The sequence below is a fragment of the Aegilops tauschii genome, chromosome 6 (assembly GCF_002575655.3).
Source record: "Aegilops tauschii subsp. strangulata cultivar AL8/78 chromosome 6, Aet v6.0, whole genome shotgun sequence".
Lineage (NCBI taxonomy): Eukaryota > Viridiplantae > Streptophyta > Magnoliopsida > Poales > Poaceae > Aegilops > Aegilops tauschii.
This window is the reverse complement of record NC_053040.3, coordinates 72,629,114-72,636,121: the sequence shown is the minus strand read 5'-3', so window position 1 is coordinate 72,636,121 and position 7,008 is coordinate 72,629,114. Positions and strand designations below refer to the sequence as shown.

Genomic DNA, 7,008 nt, shown 5'->3' with positions numbered 1-7,008 from the left:
TTCGATGTCTCTATCTTACTTCTATAATCCAATTGGCATTCGCTAGAGTTTCTGTTGATGAAACATTTGTTTTGTGATGTGAGGAGGTTCTGTTTGTGACTTTGCAATCAATATTCTTAGATACGGTTCGTAGATCATGATATCTGCACAATCTCAATCTACTTCCTGTGAACATATATTGTATTAATGGGTTGTGTCAGGGTTATTTTATCAACTACTGGGTTGTTGATCTACATTACGGTTTAATTCTTACACGAATTAATGTTGACTCGATTCTCTGTAGTAGGTTGAGAGGCTTCTCCTCTCATGATTTACTCTGATTAGTTTGCCTGGCTCCATGCTCCTCATGATTTCTTTGAATTTTTCTATAGGAGCTCGGTCAAAAACCACCTAAGGAAAATATGTCGTTCTTCTCTACAAGGGTTGCATGTGGAATTTGAGGAGAATCTGTGCACCAGCATCCGACTCCTTGATGTTGCTCTGATCATATTGTGTAAATATATTTCTAATAAAGCAATCGCCCGATGGTGTACATGTTGTAAATAACAAGATGTAATCATCAAGTGTGAGAGATGGCAACATCATGATGGGATGGTATGTACTGTTGTGCTCATCAATAGAGTTAGATCACTTTTCTGTCTGAGAGTTGATTTTTTTGTGCGTTAGATGGATTGACAAGTACCAAAGATTGATGCCAAGCAGAACTAAAACCTGTCCATGGATTACCTTCGGTCCCGCATTCCAATCAATAACATTGGGCCGAGCGAGCGCGCGGGTGGCGCAAGAGGCAATGGGCAGCCGGTGGAGACTGAGTGGTGAGCGGCGGTAGCGAGGTCGAGCGGTTGGCACCAGCGGCGAGTAGGCAATTACCGTGACGGGCGAGCGGACGGGGCGTGTAGGTGTCACGATTGCATCACAATTGGAATAAAGTAAACAATGCATACGTGTGGCTATTGACTGATTTTGTGTGTTGTGTGCTTGTGTTAACAGCCAGCCGAATCAATCAGCCAAGGGCCATTATGTACGTGAGTGTGTTAATAGTGGGTATATCTGAAGATTATTTCTCAACTTGGCATGTGGGGAGAGACTAAAAAGACGATGCCATGGTAGCATGGCAGACCTGGCAAGTGCCACGAACATCATGATATTCTTCCTTTTCTTAATTCCTTGATTTGAAAATTAATTTGCTCTGCGTGTATAGGAACATAGCAGTCGGGCAAACGACACTTTGGCATCTTGATCTATTAAGGGAATTTTTTTTTACTTTAGAAAATGTGGGTTCGGATTGGTCTGTTGAGTTATGGCTGGCTGACCGGAATAATTTTTCTATTTAAAAAATGTAGCAAATAGCATTTCATTAGAGATTGGTCCGTTGAGTTATGGCTGGCTGATCGGAATAATTTTCCTATTTAAAAATGTAGCAAATAGCATTTCATTAGAGATGGCTTTGCAGCAAATTGCAAATCACGCAAACCAAGCCATCGTCGCCTCGTCGCTCTCGCCGGGAGCGACAACAACCGCCGGTCTCTTCTTCGCCTTCTTAGCCGGCATCTCCTCCATCTGGATGCCCTGCGGCACGAGCCACTCCGCCACCGCCTGGGACTCGACCTCCAGGAAGTTTAGATCCGTCTTCGGCCGTCCGGCACGCCACACCGCCACGTCGTAGGCACGAGAAGCCTCATCGGCGGTGGGATACGTGCCGAGCCACCAACGCTGCCCGGCATTGGAGAACTCCAGTCCGAAGGTCCCGGAGGGCTTCGCCCTCATGCCGAAGAAACCGGACTTTCCCTTCGGCGTCTTCTTCGGCGCCATCGGGGAGCGGGCGGCGGCCGAGCGGGGAGCGGGGCGGCGACGTGCGGCGCGGGGCGGAGGCGGACGGAGCGGGGCGGCGGCGTGCGGCGCGGGGCGGAAGCGGACGGAGCGGGGCGGCGGACGGACCGGAGAGGAGGCGAACGGAGCAGGGCCGAAGAGAGGCGGACGGAGCGGGGCCGGGTGGAGGATGGACCGGAGGCGGAGGCGGCCGGAGAGGAGGCGGAGGCGGCCGGAGAGGAGGCGGGCGGGGTCGGGGCGGCCGGAGCGGAGGCGAACGCGATGGGGCAGCGCAGCGGCAGGCGGCGGCCTAGGCGGGGTGGAATCAGTGGTGGGGATCTGGATCTACGACGGGGCGAGACCTTAGAAAGTTAACATGTAACTCTTGCAAACTATTTCAAAAGCCCATGGCAACGCACGGGCAGTCTACTAGTGTTGTATATTTTGCACTAAAACTAACCAATTTTTAGTGGAAACAATACATAGACAGACACCAACAACATACAGCACAATAGTGTTACTCTAGCTAACAACACTACAACAGTAAAAAAAGCAAGAAGAAAAGTGAGGATGACTGGATGAGACGACTACGCATCTACTTGTACCACATGCTGATGCGGGTGGATGCGACTTTTAACCTGAAGGAAGGATTCCAGCAGGAAAGGGCGATCAGACTCGATCAAGTTATCTACAAGCCTCCTCCCCTCCGGATTGCCTTCAAACCACTCGCCCACGAGTACCATGGAAATGAACACGAACCAGCTGCCGACGAAGAGGGCCAGGAACCCTCCGACGTCCACCACGGTGCCCAGCATGGTCTTCGCAGGATGGGAGTCCTTGAAGTCCAAGGAGCTCTGGAAGGCGAGGACGAGCGCCAAGGCGACGCAGCACAGCAGGCACATGTACACGCGCCGGCTGCACTCGGCGGGCTCGGCCACCGCCACCGCCACGCTGCCGTCGTCGACGTCGGGATTCTCGATGTCGGCCATGGCTGTGTGATCGATCGGCTGATCCTGCGGCACTGCTGCGTCTGTACGGTATATGTAGGAGTCCCTTTATATATCATCGATCGGATTGATCGAGGCCGTATACGCGGGCCGTTTGGGCTGGACTGTTGCCACACATACGGACCCTTGGTCGACTTGGTCACGTGTTTCTCTGTGAACTAGCACAAGGCCCGTGCGTTGCAACGGGGCATATAAATTTTAGTGGTTTGACATTATGTTATAGCACAAAAGACCATGCGTTACAGCGAATACAAAATAAATAAGCGTGTGGTTACAAACCTGAAAATTATTTTACCAATCAAACAACTTCTATTATTTGGTGGTTCAAATGAATGGTGTCAAATACACATCAACATTGTCAACTAATAGAATTTGCAAATAATGCCAGCTCAGTAGTCATGTGGCATGTTCCCAATTGCAACAGAGAAGATTCTATTTTAGCTTGTTACACGAAATTTACATTTTTTTTCTAGAAGAAATATTGCCTATAAATAAATTAAATAATAATGATAAACTTTAGCACAATGCAATGGTTCATATTTTTTAATTTAAGATGAAGGACATGAAAGAGAAAACGATGACCATACTAAGGCTACAGGAAAGGCATACAAAGCATATCATACAGTTATTATATACCACCACGCCTTTAGACATTTCCAAATATACAAAACATAAGGTACTGAATTCTTTTACATAGACTGATATGACTCAAAAATACAATGGTCAATGAGAGGACAAAAAAGGCACAGGATTTTCTTTTGTACATCAATGCCAACTAAAAATAATAATAATTGTAATTAAAGAAAAGCGACAAAAAAACTGTTAAGAGCATTTGTCTTGCACTCTGACTCAATGTTTTGCTGGCACATTTCCTCATGAACAAATTTGCTTTACTAACCCTCCTATAAAACTTTCAGCTGGATGTCGGTGCCACCGAACTACCCGCCCAATTGTAGGCTCAACTCCAACCAGCTCCATTCTAGGAATAGATGGATTTGTAGTTTTCGACTCCTACTTCAAAAAAGTTTGTTGGGCCTCTACTTTGAGTGAGAACCATACAGTCATACTGCAAACACATAAAAAGTAACGGTTGAAGTAATGCAGAATAATATTCTCAAGTTTAATATACACAGGAAAATGAAAATATCATTATAACAAACAAGGAAAAAGGTTTATAAGTTCTATATTGATGCTCACAATGTCTCTATCCAGCTCAGAAAGTCATTTTACTTTTGAGAGCATCATCGATTTAATCTTTATTTTCTCAAGTGGATAACAATTCATCATTGTCACCAACTACACAATAGGAAATGTGAATAAAAAGACTGCAGTAAGAATTAAGGGAGAAGTCCAGGGAAGTTTAACCCCCACTCTCAAATGAGGGATCCATGTGCTTACTTTGCTTTCCATGTAGCTTCAAAATAATGTATTACCTGTTCTAGATTTTTACTCGTTCTCACTGCCATTCTACTGCCATTCTTCTTTCATAGTAGTGAACGCTGAACCTGGACCATCAAAGAGAAGATAATTTCTCATCAAATTGCCTAGCACTGTAATGAGAAGAGAAGCATCCATAAAGTAATAAACAAAGCGAATCTGAATGTACCTCATCAAATGAAGGTGGCAGAAGTGTGGCGACCTAGCATAGATGTTTCACAGCCTCAAGGCTTGCAGAATCAGAGAAGTCAGAAGCCTGCTATGTATAATATGTAGGCATGTATTCTTACTTCATGAGTCTCTTATCTACTTTCCAGTAGGCAAATTTTTGTAAGCAGACTTATCTTACTTGAGAATCCTCGCTTCTTTCCAGATTTCTTGAGAAAAGTTTATGGTCATTGGTCATCATAACATCTACATTTTAGCGTTGGGTAATGAAAACAGAACATGGTAAATTTACCTGAATATGTCCCACAAATATTTGTACGATGGATGTTAGTTTAACTCGAACCAATTGCACTAATAAAATAGAACACTTAGAAAGAAGGTAAAATCAGCCTCAGCAACAACGACTTTCACTAAGTAGAAGGACATTCCCTTCCCCAGCAGCCCCACACCAAGACCTCGAAGCGAGCTTCTGCTAAAAATCATAAAATGAAATGTGGCTTTATAGAAGATAATGATTTTCCATCAATGTTAGAATATCAGAACTTATCCAGTTCAAAGAACGGAAAGGTAAAGAAGGTGGACCTATGGGAAAGATCAAGCCTTCCTCGGCAGTGCAGAAATAGTCACAGTACACGCTCCCGCAGTGCACTGCCTAACACAAAGTTCTTTATTGCTTTCTCGGATATAGAGAATAACTAAATATTTCATATTTTTATATTAGGTTTTTTAAACATTTTTTCCACTCTCTAAGTCTCCACTAATTAGACTGAAATAGAGTCTAGTAAATTAATAGCCGATTGATATTTTTTGAGGTTTGGCGGCCATCTCTTTTTCTGTTTAGCTAGTACTATAACAAAATTCTGTAGATACCTTGGCAACAGTAGCGGAATCCTTAACACAAACCAGTAACCCAAGTACATGGTAGCTAAGAATATATAGGCGCTAACTTGGAGCAAGAGAACTCCTTTAGGTATTACCATTATTATTGTCAAGCACATCTACCAGAATCTTTTTTTTAAGGGAGAAACATGACAGTAGCCAATTTATTTAGTTCTCATCAGTAAATAAAAACAGGTACTAAAATAGTTATCCAGGAAGGGTAGCTTCCTAGTTGTAATCATACCTAATTGTAGAACTTCGGGTACGATTTAGTGTGAAGGACGCACCTTCTGACCTCCTGACCTCCAGCCAGAACAATCAAATTGATCAACATATTGGATTGGCCTGCTTGGGACGTAGCTAGTAAGTCTAGCTATCTTGATTGGGACGTAGCTAGTAAGCCTCATGAAATCAATCCAGTGGCCTGCTTGGACGTAGCTAGTAAATCAATCCAGCCGAAAACGTCCCAAGCACCAGGAGGAATCTGCTACTTAGTAATAAAATCGATCAGCAAAGATGGTATATGTTCAGATCTTGGAGAAGTATGGACAAATAGTTTATGCAGAAATCCAATACATCATCTATCCAGGACCAGGAAGCAACACTAAATTATGGCATGATATCATTCACTTCTTTTTGTTGCCAATGAATACTAAATTGACCACTTGCTACTAACAAAACTGAGATTACCAGAAGCAGGTCCACCTGATCTCACGGCGCTCGTTCTGCCGCCACCACGAAGGCAAGATTGATCCACCGCCTACAGGAATCCAAGGGAGAGGAGAGAAAGAGAGAATCGGTCGATGGATTCCGATCCGCCGTCCCGAACTCTACTTCCGCGCTCGCCCAACCTCGAGCGAGGTGGGTGCGCCGAGCGGGGTGGCTGCGAGCGCGACCAGCGGCACGCTGCGGCGGCGGGGGCGGGCAACGCGCGACGGCGGCGGGCGGCGCGCGGTGAGGCGGCGCGGGGCAGGAGGTGGGCGGCGAGCGGCAGCGGAGGACAAGGCGGGGTGGGGCTGGAGGTCGAGATGGGATCGAGGAGGCAGGCCGTGCGGTGGTTGGGCTATTTTTTTCCTTTCTCTCTCCAAACCGATTCGGGCTGACTTATGTTGAGGATTGTGGGTTGATTACTTAAAACTTCAGGGGCTTTTCTGCAAAATTGCTGACGACGTACGACCAGAGGAGGTTGGACGAAACGTAAGGGGGGAAAGGGAACCTTACGTTTCTTTTAGGTAGTACAGATAAGTTCGGTGTTTGGTTTCCGTGAGGAAAATGTGTTAGAATCAAGGGAAAACAACGCCTCTTTTTCGATGAAGTTAGATATTATAATTTTTTGAAAATTTTTGATCTATTCATCAAACACTATGATAGTACAAAGAACCCAAGAAGCAATGAAAATTACATCCATGTTTTAGTCCACCTAGCGACGACTACAAGTATTGGAGCGAGGTGAAGGCTCGCCGGGGTCATCGCCCCTCCTGCACTGGAGCCGGGCAATTTTTTTTAGCAAACAGTCCAAAAATCATCGTGCTAAGACCCAAAGAACAAGTGCGCCAGAACAACAACGGTCGTCGATAAAGAGAAAGATATATCCGATATTATAAATTTAAAATGAAGCATCAAGGATACAAACATAATGCATACACATTCAATCTCTCCACAACTAGATAACTAGAATGCACACAACCAACACTAGCTCACAGAAATA

At 45.0% G+C, this 7,008-nt stretch overlaps 1 long non-coding RNA gene across 3 annotated transcripts; it reads right to left on the bottom strand.

The window, feature by feature from the left end:
* Positions 1-3,479: 3,479 nt before the first annotated feature.
* On the bottom strand, positions 3,480-6,174 carry LOC123494324 (uncharacterized). 3 transcript variants are annotated; one of them, XR_012187205.1, is made up of 4 exons: positions 5,991-6,174; positions 5,545-5,784; positions 4,423-4,890; positions 3,480-4,321 (listed from the first exon to the last, which is right to left on the bottom strand). It is a non-coding gene; the product is annotated as an uncharacterized lncRNA (long non-coding RNA). The 3 variants fall into 3 exon arrangements; XR_012187203.1 differs by having other exon boundaries at positions 4,423-5,784; XR_012187204.1 differs by having other exon boundaries at positions 4,423-5,784; positions 6,006-6,174.
* Positions 6,175-7,008: the final 834 nt, after the last annotated feature.